Source organism: Dendrobates tinctorius, unplaced genomic scaffold (assembly GCF_039654945.1).
Source record: "Dendrobates tinctorius isolate UK_male_01 unplaced genomic scaffold, ASM3965494v1 ptg000121l, whole genome shotgun sequence".
NCBI lineage: Eukaryota > Metazoa > Chordata > Amphibia > Anura > Dendrobatidae > Dendrobates > Dendrobates tinctorius.
This window is the reverse complement of record NW_027361789.1, coordinates 667,110-681,316: the sequence shown is the minus strand read 5'-3', so window position 1 is coordinate 681,316 and position 14,207 is coordinate 667,110. Positions and strand designations below refer to the sequence as shown.

At 43.1% G+C, this 14,207-nt stretch overlaps 1 protein-coding gene across 4 annotated transcripts in view; it reads left to right on the top strand.

Moving 5' to 3' along the window:
- The window catches only part of LOC141046821 (regucalcin), a 188,787-nt gene that overhangs the window by 118,849 nt on the left and 55,731 nt on the right, over window positions 1-14,207 (top strand). The gene's annotated exons all lie outside the window — the stretch shown is intronic.

Here is a 14,207-nt window from a genome sequence, read left to right as displayed (position 1 = left end):
AGCTCGATACCACCTTGAGATCTTAGCTTAGTCCTAAATAAGCTGCGCAAAGACCCATATGAACCGCTAGAACAGGCCCCTTAATATCAATGACAATTAAAGCCCTATTTCTAGTGGCAATAACTACGGCTAGATGTATAGGGGAGATTCAGGCCCTGTCTATAGAGCATCCATATTTGAAGATCCAGGAAGACTGCATCATCTTAAAATTAAATCCAGCCTTTCTTCCCAAAGTGGTTACAGACTTCCACCGGAGCCAGGAAATTGTACTACCATCCTTCTGCCAGAATTACAACAACGAGAAGGAACCCTCTCTCCACCTCTTGGACGTTAAATGAGTCGTCCTCAAATACTCAGAGGTTGCAAAAGGCTGGAGAGTAGACTCTAACCTCTTCATCCAGATGGCAGGCAAAAACAAAGGGAAGAAGGCATCAAAAGCTACCCTGGCTAGATGGTTGAAGTCAACTATCAGTTCAGCATATGTGTCGGCAGGAGAGACTCCGCCAGAAAACCTTAGAGCCCATTCTCTAAGAGCAGTTTCTGCCTCATGGGCAGAGAGCGTGGGAGCATCTATGGACCAGATATGCAGGGTCACAACCTGGTCTAAATTTAATACCTTTTGCAGACATTATAAGTTGAATGTTATGGCAAATCCTCAGACAGCTTTTGGGAGGAAAATCCTCCAAGCTGTATTCCCGCCCTAGTGGTAGTCCTCCAAACTGTAATCCCGCCCTAGTGGTAGTAATTTGGTAATTCTCCTGGTGGTGTTGTCAGGAGGGACGTCCTGGAAAGTAGGAATTAGTCCTACCGGTAATGGTATTTCCAGGCGTCCATCATGACAGCACCCCTTATATACCCTCCCTTGGATTTCCTATCTGATATGTGAGGTAACATGTATGGTAGGAAGTTCAATAAAATTGCATTGCATCAATCCTGGTCTGGTACTTAGAAAATCACTGAAGGGGTTGGTGGGGAGGAGCTATTTAACCTCTTCTGTGTTCCTGTAGCAAGGATAAGAAGGACAGCCTCCTGGTGGTGCTGTCATAATGGAAGCCTGGAAATACCATTACCGGTAGGACTAATTCCTACTTTTTCATTCCTCTCTCAAGTAAATCTGCAAAAGGGGTTGAGTACACAGTAACCAGGCGATTATGCTGCAGTCCAGGTGACACGGCCGACACCTGCCTACAGAAGCATTTTTTTTTTATTATTCAGTAAGTGATGGTATTCATTATGGAAGCTAGGGGGCAGGTCAGTGAGGGATCAGTGACCGTTCAGCAGTCTGCATTATGTATCGCTAATCAGAGCACCACATACATGAACCCCGCCTTAGGGCACGAGCATATCATTAACACAAAACTGAAAATAAAGATTAGGAAACAGCCACAAGACGGACTTCATCAACCAAGGTATTATTTTAGTCAGTATAACAGCGTCGACACTGTGTGTAGGTTACTATGCATAATCCTGCTGACAGGTTCCCTTTAAGCTACGTTCCCACAATGAGCTTTTGGTGTGTTTTTGATGCAGAATTTCTGCACCTATTATTTAAATGAGGTTATTTATGTATTTTCATTGCGTTTGTGTGTGTTTTTTTTAACATGCATTTTTATCGAGCTTTTGACGCTGCGTTTTTTGTCTCTGGTGTGTCATGCTGTAAATAAAGCTGCTTGGTTTTTGATATTTCCTGTTTTTTTTTTTGTTTTTTTTTTTGCTTTGGCAAAACTTTATTGAAATACTTATGTGGGGGTTACATGTGTTTTTGATGTGTGTAAAAGCACTAAAAATACGTGCGTCTTTTACCTGTGAAATTTCTGCACCTAATGCAAGTCTATGGGGAAATTCCGCACAGAAAACTCACCGTACCCTCAAGAGAAATTGACATGCTGCGGATTTGAAAAACGCACCACAGGTGAGTTTAACGCAGCGTTGAAAAGAAGCACAGTGGGCAGGAGATTTCTATAAATCCCATCCACTTTGCTAAAACTGTAAGACAATGCATTTTTAATGCAGCAAAAACATGCAAACGCACCAAAAGCTCATCTCGTGAACATAACCTTATATTCACCTTCTGTAAGTCAAGCTCTGCCTTTACATTATTGCTGTGATCTTTGTTGACAGGCTGCAGTGTAGACTTCAAATAAAAAAAGGGGAGAAGCCAGCGCTGCTTGGGGTCAGAACACAATACATAAAATGCATATGCACATATTGATTTCTAACAATATTTCAAAATGAGACATTTAGTAAAAAATTGATCAATATTTTGAGCCACCCTGCCACGCCAAGGCATTCTCATATGGGGCAGTCCTACTCTACGTTTTTTATATTTGCTGTGCCATTACGGTCTCCTAAATGTATTAAAAGCATGACCATATTAAATGCAAACTGTACCTGATGCGTTTCTGAATCATTCCTATGGAGCCAGAAAAGGCAAATGCAGATAAAGGTTGACCAGGTCCGGACATAGACATTTCAGGTTTAACCTCCACATTGCCTGACCAGCAACACAGATGAAGGGTGACACAGGCCAGACACAGGTGCACAATCAAACAGAGCCTGGGGCAGGGCTGCAGTGTGTGTGCACAGCAGCCTATATCAATCACAATGAACACAGAAAGAATGGCGAACATACGCCAGCGTGCACGGCAACAGTGGTGGTCAGCCACAAACCAATATCACAGGTGCGTTTACGCAGCGTTAAAAAGAAGCACAGTGGGCAGGAGATTTCTATAAATCCCATCCACCTTGCTAAAACTGTAAGACATTGCATTTTTAATGCAGCAAAAACATGCAAACGCACCAAAAGCTCATCTTGTGAACATAACCTTATATTCGCCTTCTGTGGAAAAGTTAAAAAATAACTGAAAAAAATTGTAAAATTCTTCTAACTTCATCCAAACATAGTCAATTTCAATTTTCCTTTCCTTTGTTCCTCCCCTTCTTCCAAGAGACATAATTTTATTTTTTTTCGTCCACGTATATATATGAGGTTTTGTTTTTTTTATGGGATGAGTTGTACTTTTGTAAGACATCATATATTTTACTACACAGCCAATGAAAAATGAGAAAACGATTCTAAGTGAAATTGCTAAAAAAAAAAAAAAAATGAAATTCTGGAAGAAGAAAAAAAAAAGCAATATATTAATGGTTTGCATACCTTTGTATCATGAAATATATTTTATTAGAAACCACAGATCAATACTCCATAAAAAAATGTAAAAAAAAAAAAATTCCAACACTGACCCCACAATTCAATGTGCATACATAATATGGTCAAATGTAAATATGAACTGATAGATGCAACTACGGTTGACAGCAATGGACCAGCATTCTGCCAGATCACTAACAGATTCGGAGAACAGCTGAATCCAAGGACAGGGACCATCACATGTGGCGAGATGGTAATCTTGCTGAATAACAGAAGTAGCTCGACAGGCCCCTGGTATTAACAGAGCACAGGGCAAAATCGCATCCTGCTTCCCCACCCTCTTGGTTACGTCTCAGGGTAAAAATTAACTTCTATTGGGTATAGAGTTGAAACCAGAAGTTTCCATACACTATATAAAAAGACACATATGCATGTTTATCTCAATATCTGACATGAAATCGGAATAAACCTTTCCCGTTTTAGGTCAATTAGAATTACCATAATTATTAATATTTGCCAAATGCCAGAATAATGAGAGAATGTTTTAAGGCATTTTTAATACTTGCTGCAAAGTCAAAAGTTTACATACATTTCATTAGTATTTGGTACCATTTCCCTTAACCTGAATGACTTGGGTCAACTGTTTTGGATATCCTTCCACAAGCTTCTCACAATAGTTGGTCAGAATTTGGGCCCATTTTTCCTGAACTGGTGTAGCAGACCAAGGTTTGTAGGTCGCCTTGCTCGCATCTGCCTTTTCAGCTTTGCCCATAAATTTTCAATAGGATTGAGATCAGGGATTTGTGATGGCCAACTCCAAAACATTGACTTTGTTATCCTTAAGCCACTTTGGTACCATTTCGGCAGTATGCTTCGGGTAAATGTCCATTTGGAAGACCCATTTCCACTCAAGCTTTAACTTCCCGGCTGATGTCTTGAGATGTTGCTTCAGTATTGCCTCATACCATAATCTTCTTTTCTCATGCCATTTATTTTGGAAAGTGCACCAGTCCCTCCTGCAGCAAAGCAGACCCACTACCTGATGCTGCCATCCCCGTGTTTCACAGTTGGGATGGTGTTCTTAGGCTTCCAAGCTTCTCCCTTTTTCCTCCAAACATAATGATGGTCATTGTGCCCAAAAAGTTCAATTTTAGTTCCATCAGACCACAAGACATGTCTTCAAAAATTAAGGTCTTTGTTCCTGTGTGCATTTGCAAACATTAATCTGGCTTGTTTCTTTTGGAGTAATGGCTTTTTCATGGCAGAGTGGCCTTTTAGCCCATACAGTACTCATTTCACTGTGGGTATTGACACAATCTTACTAGCTTCCGCCATCATCTTCACAAGGTCTTTTGCCTTTGTCCTTGGGTTGATATGCACATGCCAGACCAAAGCACGTTCATCTCTGGGACACAGAACCCGTCTCCTTCCTGAGCGGTATGATGTCTGGACATTCCCATCTTGTTTGTACTTGCATATAATTGTTTGTACAGATGAATGAGGCACCTTCAGGTATCTTGAAATTGTACCCAAGGATGAGCTAGACTTGTGAAAGTCCTCAATTCTCTTCCTGATATCTTGGCTGATTTCTTGAGACTTTCCCATGATGCTAGACAAAGAAGAAGTGTGTTTCAGGTGTGCATTAAATACATCCACAGGTGTGTCTCTAACTAAAATTGTTGTGAACTCCCTTGCTCGGATTTCTGAGCCAAAGCTCCCTCTGGTGGTTACTGAGAGTAGTGGAGCTGGCTAGGTGGATGGAGGTTCTCCACCTGACGATGATAATTGGGAATCTGGGATTGCTGGCTGGGAGCATATAATGGAGCTGACTGCTCCTGAAGGTTGCTGGTGATTTTTTCCTCTGTGTGCATTTGGAGCTCTATTGTCCTCTGCCTGATCTGCATGTTCAGCTTAGTGATTCTTTTGCTAATCCTTTGCATCTAATCTGGTTGTGTCTTTTTTTTGTTTTCTGTTTTTCTGGGGGCAGCGCTGGGCCCTGCTTCATATGTTGCACCTTGTTCAGTCCCCTGTTATGTTAGTATCTTTTTGCTTGCTGCCAGTTTATACCAGAGTGCTTATCTAGCGGGGGTAAGATCGTGTGTTCTCAGGTTTTTTTTGTATATCAGAAGCATTGGACTTTTTCAGGGTTTTGTGCTTCATTGCAGACAGTATCTTTTTCTGTCCTGTCCTGTCTAGACAGCTTTGGCCCCACTGTTTGCTCAGTCTGTTCTCTGCCTGTGTTTGTGTCTCACCGACAATATATGTTTGGGGGCTGTCTATTCCTTTGGGGATCTGCTCCGGGGCAGTTTAGATTTCATCTTTCTGTCTTTAGGCTTAGTTAGTCCTCCGGCTGTGACGAAGCATCTAGGGCATCGTAGGAATGCTCCATGGCTACTGCTAGTTGTGCGGATAGGCTCAGGGGTCTGCAATCCGCTTAGTTACCAACCTCTCTGTTCTTCTGGTGGCTTAGCCTGTTCCTGCCATCCTCCTCGGTGACCAATTCTTAACAGAAAAAAAGACACAACCAGATTAGATGCAAAGGATTAGCAAAAGAATCACTTAGCTGAACATGCAGATCAGGCAGGGGACAAAAGAGCTCCAAATGCACACAGAGGAAAAAATCACAAGCAACCTTCATGAGCAGCCAGCTCCATTATATGCTCCCAGCCAGCAATCCCAGATTCCCAATTATCGTCAGGTGGAGAACCTCTATCCAGCTGGCCAGCTCCACTACTCTCAGTAACCACCAGAGGGAGCAGAGGGAGCATCGGCTCAGAAATCCGAGCAAGAGAGTTCACAACATCAAATGTTGCTTGAAAACCTATCTGCAGCTTCCAAACACAAGACATTATCATACTGGCAGTCCAGAATTGTTTAAACGCATAGTAATCTTAGTGTATGTAAACTTTTGACTTTGCAGTAAGTAATAAAAATGCCTTAAAACATTTGCTCTCTCTCATTATTCTGGAATTTGGCAAATATTAATAATTGTGGTAATCTAATTGACCCAAAATGGGAAAGGTTTATTCTCATTTAATGTCAGATATTGAGAAAAACATACAAACACATGGGACATGCACACAGTGAACAAGTCTGTAGGACAGTGTTCACACCACCAAAAGACTGAAACACAGAAAAACACAATAAAATGTGTAAAAATACTCTGTAGTAAAAAAGTAACAATAAACAGCAAGTGCTAGTAAAAAGATAATAAAAAACAAGGTATTTGGTTGATAAGTTTTTTGCAAAAACGTGTCAGAGCAGTCCCTAACATGTATTTAAAAACCTGATCATGTGTATAGTACCTATATGAGCAGGATTCAGACAGATGATGTCCGATGTGGACACCCTGTTTTTATCATCTTTTTACTAGCACTTGCTGTTTATTGTTACTTTTTTACAACAGAGTATTTTTACACGTTTTATTGTGTTTTTCTGTGATTGAGAAAAACATGCATATGTGTCTTTTCATATAGTGTATTTAAATTTCTGGTTTCAACTATAGATGTAACGCGGCTCAGGGTGGTACGAGGCATGGACGAGGCATTTGTCTTCAGTGCCCCAGTGCTTTACATGAAAGTGTGGGTCCTCGCTGTGAGGGCCTTACGCCAGTGAAGTTCACATACAGGGGCCTTCTCTGGAAGGCTACTCTGTTTGATCAGGTACTTTTTTTAGGCTCTCACTAGCCTGTGTCCTCAGTTTCCTATCATTCCAGATCACCTGGAACATAATTTTACCTCTATATAAGTCACTAGTGCGACCACACTTAGAATACTGTGTACAGTTCTGGTCTCCGGTGTATAAGAAAGACATAGCTGAACTGGAGCGGGTGCAGAGAAGAGCGACCAAGGTTATTAGGGAACTAGGGGGTCTGCAATACCAAGACAGGTTATTACACTTGGGGTTATTTAGTTTGGAGAATCGAAGGCTTAGGGGTGATCTTATTACAATGTATAAATATATGTGGGGACAATACAAAGACCTTTCTAATGATCTTTTTACTCTTAGACCTGTGACGGGGACAAGGGGGCATCCTCTACGTCTGGAGGAAAGAAGGTTTAAGCATACTCACAGACGCGGATTCTTTACTGTAAGAGCAGTGAGACTATGGAACTCTCTGCCATATGATGTTGTAATGAGTGATTCACTACTAAAATTTAAGAAGGGACTGGATGCCTTTCTTGAAAAGTATAATATTACAGGGTATATACACTAGTCTCCTTAATATTGCGTTGATCCAGGGAGCTAGTCTGATTGCCGTATGTGGAGTCGGGAAGGAATTTTTTTCCCCAATGTGAAGCTTACTGTTGCCACATGGGGTTTTTTTGCCTTCCTCTGGATCAACATGTTAGGGCAAGTTAGGATAGGATATGGGTTGAACTAGATGGACTTAAAGTCTCCCTTCAACCTTAATAACTATGTTACTATGTAATAACTATGTTACTATGTTACCTCTGAGGCAGCTTTGATCACTTAGCACTTTCAACTCTTTCTAATAGGAATTAGACACTTGCCCTAACACTACTATAAAAATTAACTATATCTTACCCTATTTTCTCTACCTATGCTACAGTCAGCTATCTACATCCCTCTACGACCTATCCTATATTCTACACTATGCATTACATTACTATACATTATAATACCGTACATTTTCACATACTACAATATATATTACTAACATTACATATAACACTCTGCATAGCCATATCCCAATATATTACAATTCACACTAAACAATATATACAAAAGGCGCACAACAGAAATCACACTCAATGCAATTGGTGTCTTCAGGGGCAGGAACGCGATAGCACTGTCCACCACCCTTAGGCTGGGTTCACATTAGCGTATGTATGCACAGCGTATGCCTGCGTACAGATCCGCAACTATCCGCATGCGTCTTGCGTACCTATGTTTAACATTGTGTATGCAGGGACATGCTTTTGCATCAGTTTTGGTGTTGATGCGTCCGCATGCGTCATTTCGCCGTACCCGCCAAACGCAACATGTTGCATTTTTTGATCCATCAAATATGCGCAGGCATGTGCATGCATACTTCAAACTGAGGAGGTCCAGTAACTGATCAAAGCACCTCCCAAATCCCCGGTGTATAAAAGGGGTCTGGACACAGGAAGCCAAGAACTCTCAAGACTGTGCATGGGATATCAAGACTCTGTATGTAAGTATAGAAGCTTTGAAAATGTCTGTCTGCCTGTCTGTCTCTCACTGCAGTCTGCACTCTGTACTTATGTTTTTCTTTCTTTTCCTTGTAGACTGTGCCGTGTTCCTGTTGTGGATCCTGTCCCGGAATCCTCCTGTTCCAAGATAGTGTCCGGTGGTGTGGTCCAGGCCCTTTCAGATTCAATCTATTGTAAGTATGAGTGTGTTTGTTGCTCTGCCCAGTCTCTCACTCTGCCCATATATATAGAGAAATGTTAGCACAGCCAGTGTAGGAGGTGCCATACAGTAGGTTCCCAAACCTTTAGAATATGTAATAAATACTGGGCACACTTGTGAGATTCTGATGTGGGAAAATAATTTTAATACATACAGTAGACACCAGTAACAAACGTTTTGGTCGTGATAGACCTTCATCAGTGTACTAGGGTTAAATATAGAAGATCATGTGAAAATCTCACATGCAATATGACAGAAATCCTTAGCGCGTAAATTGATGGGAATATTGGTGGTCAGTGACCGCTATAGTAGCCATGCAATGTAGGTACGCAGCCGGGTGTCCTGTGACGTGGTGTCCGCCGCCTGTCTCTGCCCAGTCTTATGTTTTGCTTTCTGTTTTTTTTGTAGACTGTGCGGTCGTTGCTGTTGTTGTGGATCCTGTCCCAGAATCCTCCTCTTCCAAGACAGTGTTCTGTGGTGTGGTCCAGGCCCTCTCAGCTTCTATTTAATGTAAGTATGATTGTTTGTACTTTTACTGTGCCTAGTCTCAGTCTTCATCACTTAAGTTTTTTTTTTCTGTTCCTTGTAGACATTGTCGTGCTGGTGACCTGGATTGAGGCCTGTTCCAGATTTCCCCAGTTCTGCTGTCCCGGTGTTGTGCTGCCATCTCAGGGTTGTGCTGCTGTCCCGGGGTGGGCTGCTGTCCCTGTGTTGTACTGCTGTCCTGGTGCTGTGCTGCTGTCCCAGTGCTGTCCTGGTGCTGTGCTGCTGTCCCAGTTCTGTGCTGCCTGACTGCTGTGCTGTTGGACTACTGCCTAATGTACATGTCCATTTTTTTTTATGTGTCCATTGTGTTTTTTTTATTTATTTTTTTTTCTTTGTCTTCATTGTTTTTGACTCAAGTTAAATTTTTCTTATCTGTTCTTTTCTAGTGTTTCATTTGACTGTTGCCTGCTATTCCAACATGTCCTCCAGTGAAGGCCAGAATGCTTCCCAGAGTGGACATGACAGTGATTATGTAATCACATTTGATATACTGATTGGTATGTATTGACTGACAATAGACATGTGGTAAATCATGTATTTTCTTTACAGGAACCTTCCAGTGCGGAAGAGCAGGAGCAGTCAGTGTAAATGAAGCTTCCCAGGGTCGTCGGGCTCAAGTTCCTGAGGAGGAAAGACTGTGTGTAAGAAATCTTTTCATTATCAGAGCTGTAATTGAATTTGGTTTCAGTTTTGTATCTTTAAAACTATATGACTTGTAATTTTATTTCTTTTTATTTGATCTATAGGTTCCACAATGTGAGGAAGGTGAACCCCAGATTGACAATGACAAGCTCATTCCTCTTGTGCAAGAGTGAGCAGCGTTGTGGGACACCCGTGATCATAACGATTCCGACTCAGGATGGATTCGAGGACTCTGTGAAGAAGAGGCCAGATCGCTGTTGGATAATTGGGACCATGCCACCCCACAAGATAGGATTTTCATAAGTACTGCAATGTGGTCTGTTTATCTGGAAATGTATGGGCCTTTTTTACAATTTATTTATTTTTTCACAGTGAAGAGAGTCAAAGTCCGTTGGCGTTCGATGAAGGATCGCTTCAACAAGGATATGAGCGAGAAGAATCGTGTTCGAAGTGGTGCTGCTCCAAAGGTCTCAAAATATAAATACCATCGTATGCTGTTGTCTTACCGAATTTTCACTTTGAGAGGGGCAAGCCCCTTACTTACATCGCTCACTAATATACTAATTAGGCAAAAAGACTACTAGGTCTTTATTTCGGTAAAACAATTTATATTTTATTAATAATAAGATAACAGAATGACTTAGGTAACACTTTGATATGTGTGTGTTATAGGCACATGAATTATAGCAGCACTAGTCTAACATTACATTGATCATTATCATCATCTATAAAATAGAGAAAAGTAAGCATCAATACGTTTACCGGATATTGTAGCATCACTTCTCCCTCGGGGGACTCGACGGGTAAGGCTACTTTCACACATCAGGTTTTCGGCGTCAGGCGCGATCCGGCGTCGTGCCGGAATGCCGGATCCGGCAAATGTTTTGTAAAACCTGAAGTGCCGGATCCGGTTTTCTGCCGGATCCGTCTTGTTCTTGACAGATAAAACCGGATCCGTCTCATCCGGTTCATCCGTTTTTCTATCCGTTTTTCTATCCGTTTTTCGACGGATTACGCCGGATCCGGTTTTTAAAATTGACCCTTGTGGCCTTCCGAACGGGATTGGCTACTGGAAAACTAGATATAGCATGTTCCTACAGCCCTTCTTTGACAGGTTGTAGAGAAGAAAGTGCAGGTTGGAGAGAAGAGCAAGTTACTGGCGAAGATGGATGTTGTCATTGGAAATATTACCACTAGAAGTTCTGTGACGGTTTCAGGGACAATTTTCCACTATACTTTGTCACCTCAAGGCAGAGTACACTGGGATGACAGAGTGTGAGAGATTTTTGCCCTAAACTTGTGTACCTTCTGGACCAACAGTATATACCTTTGCCAACCAAAGTTGGCTATCTTGTCATGGTCTTACTATTTTTACCTTTAGGCCACAGGTGTGTACCTGGTTGTGTTTTATGCAAAGTATTTCACCTTTTAACAAAAGTTGTGTACATTGGTAGGAAATCACCAACAATAAACACAACTTTTTAGGTGAAATACTTTGCTTCAAACACAACCAGGAACACAACTGTGGCAAAAAGCTAAAATTTACCCACAGTTATATACCTGGTTTTGAATACCTTTTTACCTTTGAAATACCCTGTATTTAACCTTTTTTTAAAACATAGTTCGCCGCAGAAAGAAATGACAGACAACCATTGTGAAACGATAATTTAACTTTTATTTAAATTTTTTTTTTTTGTAAAATGTTTTTAAAGTGCAAAAACTTTTTTAATAAAGGTTTTAAACCCAATGGGCATTTTTATTACAAAAAACACACATTACAATTCTGTGTACTGTGGGGTGGAAATACTGCTGGAGGGGCTGCGGGACACTTCGACACTGGGTGTGTGGAGAGAGGACTGGGATCGTGGTGGGGAAGGAACAGTTAGAGGTGAAGGTGTGGAAAAAGCTACAGAATGGGTGGACATGTGGGAGGCAGAAGAGGTGGTGGGCGGTGGAGTGGAGGGTTGGGCAGGGACTGTAGGAGCAGATGATGTTGATGGAAAGTTGTATGGGGAAGGAGTTTGGTACGGGGAAGGAGTTTGGTACGGGGAAGGAGTTTGGTACGGGGCAGGTTGCTGGAAGTGGGGAGATGACTGGTACTGGGGAGGTTGCTGGTACTGGGCAGGTTGCTGGTATGTAGTAGGAGGGGGAGGATGGAAAGTGGCTGGAGGGGGTGCAGATGTAATAGGAGGGGGAGGATGGAAAGTGGCTGGAGGGGGTGCAGGTGGAGGAACTACAGTGGTGGGAGGTGGAGGTTGGGAGGTAACCTGCTGTAGAGCACCGTGGCACGAATGCATTACATGCATCTGCTGGGTAGGAGATAGTGTTGCCATGCGCACCACAACAGACCTGAAAAAGGTGTGGTTTGGCGAAGATCTTGCTTCTGAATGCATGGTTTGCAGAAGTGTCTTCACCTCCAGAATGCTGGAGTTGATCTGCTGAAAGCCTGCAGAGATTTGCTCTGACAAGACTTTGAGACAGTTCTGGAAAGATGCATTCAGATGCAATAACTCTTGCGCATAACTCTTTTCCTGACCCCTCTGCCGCTGCCGCCCAGTACCCGCAGGTGTACTAGAGGCGGCAGGGGCAGAAGGGTGGGGTAAAGGGAAAGCGATCTCCTCACCAGCAGCTTCATGTAATGTAGGCGGCCACGATGCTCCTGTGCTGGTGGATGGGACAGATGGGTCGAATGTGTGGGAAGGCTGGGAAGGTGCAGATGTACCGGGGCGGTCGAAGTGTCCCTCGGTGCCAGTCTCCTCAGGGATCGCCTCAGAAGGGTCCAATCGTGCAGGCTCCCGAGTGCTGCTCACCGTGCTGTGGAATAAAGAGAAAAAAAACAATTAAAATACTGACATGGTATGGCCCTGGCTGAAAAAAAAAAGTTACATCTAACATTTTTTTTCACATGTGGTGTGTAATATTTACCTTCTGGTGAGCATTGTTTCCCGGAGGAACGACAGGGCTTGTGCGTACTTGTACTTGCTCCTGCGTCCTCCAGATCCACTCGGGGCCCGCATCTCTTTATTGAACTCCTTCTTGAAACGATCCCTCACAGACCGCCACCGATTCACAATTCTGTTCCCTGAAACGAGAAAGGAGTGGTTAGTATACAACATCAGTGTTTCACAAACTCCAGTACTCATGGTCCCCAGGGGTCATGTTTTCAGGATTTCCATAGTAAATAGAAATCCTGAACACATGATCCGTGGGGACCACGAGGACTGGAGTTCGGGAAACACTGGTTTACATCAAGCAACCGTTACTGTATATACTTACGCTCTTTAATCTGGGCCCGAGCTTCGAGGTCCTCCCAGCGGCCCACAAGGAGAGAACAGATTTCCTCCCAGAGTCGTCGGGTAACGATAAGGTCAGCGTGGCGGCGGTCAGCCATATTCCAGAGCGGCTCCCTTTCTCTGACGAGATCGATGAGGCGGTCCACATCAATCCCTCCATCCTCACCGTCAGAGTCGGGAGCACGCTGTGAAGGCTGTTAAAGAAAAAGACAAAAATAACATAATTAGCCTCCACAAAAGAAATGAAATAAAAAGTGCAAAAAAACAAAGCAAAAATATTTATACTTACACGCTGGTGACCGCCGCGTTGCTGTCGCCGACGACCCTGGGAGGCACTGCGAGGACCTCTTGGCCGAGCACCAGATTGGGAAGACTAGAGAAGAAAACAAAAAATGTTATGTCTTTGGATGTAGGCATTTGTTTGCTGTGTGTGGTCTGCAGAACATTGTTTTCTATGTGTTGTGTGTAGTGTGATGTTGTGTTTCTGCGTTTGATGCAGAAAACTTACCAATTGTGAGCCCACTCCAGGTGTCTGTCCACCCCTTCCTTCTTCTTCTGGGAGCTCCTCTTCATCTTGTGATTCCTGTTTTAAAATAAAAGGCAATGAATAGACATATATTACAGAGATGATGGATTTTGGAAATAAAAACTTACCGTCAAACGCTGACGATGCGAGGGAGGGCTCCCAGAAGAAGATGTGCTGTCCTGTTGATGGCCAGACTCCATGGCTGTGGGTATTGCTGCTGCCAGTGATGCCATTTCTGCTGCTGCTGCATCTCTTTGGCGGCTGTTGAATAAAGAGAAACAAAGGGCCAATGAATATCTTGATATTCCATGGCCCTAGTTTGGAGGAATGGGGGATTTGATAATTACCGTCTCTCATCTGCTTCTGGACTCCCCTCCCGTTCAGCATGCTGCTCCATTTGGGGTGGTGCTGATGGTGCTGCTGCTGCAGATGTCTGCTGCCTTCTCCTGCTCCTGGTTCTTGGCTTGGGTGGCATGTTGGGTGTGGCTGAGGGTCCCATTGTCTTGCTTTTATATATCTCCTGTGGGCAGAGCTACTGAGCATGCTCAGACCAAAAAAACCGGATCCGGCGCATTGCGGCGCTCATAGGTTTTCATTGTGTGAAAAAGCCGGACGCGCCGGATCCGGCGGGTACGGCTTTTTCGCCGGAGACAAA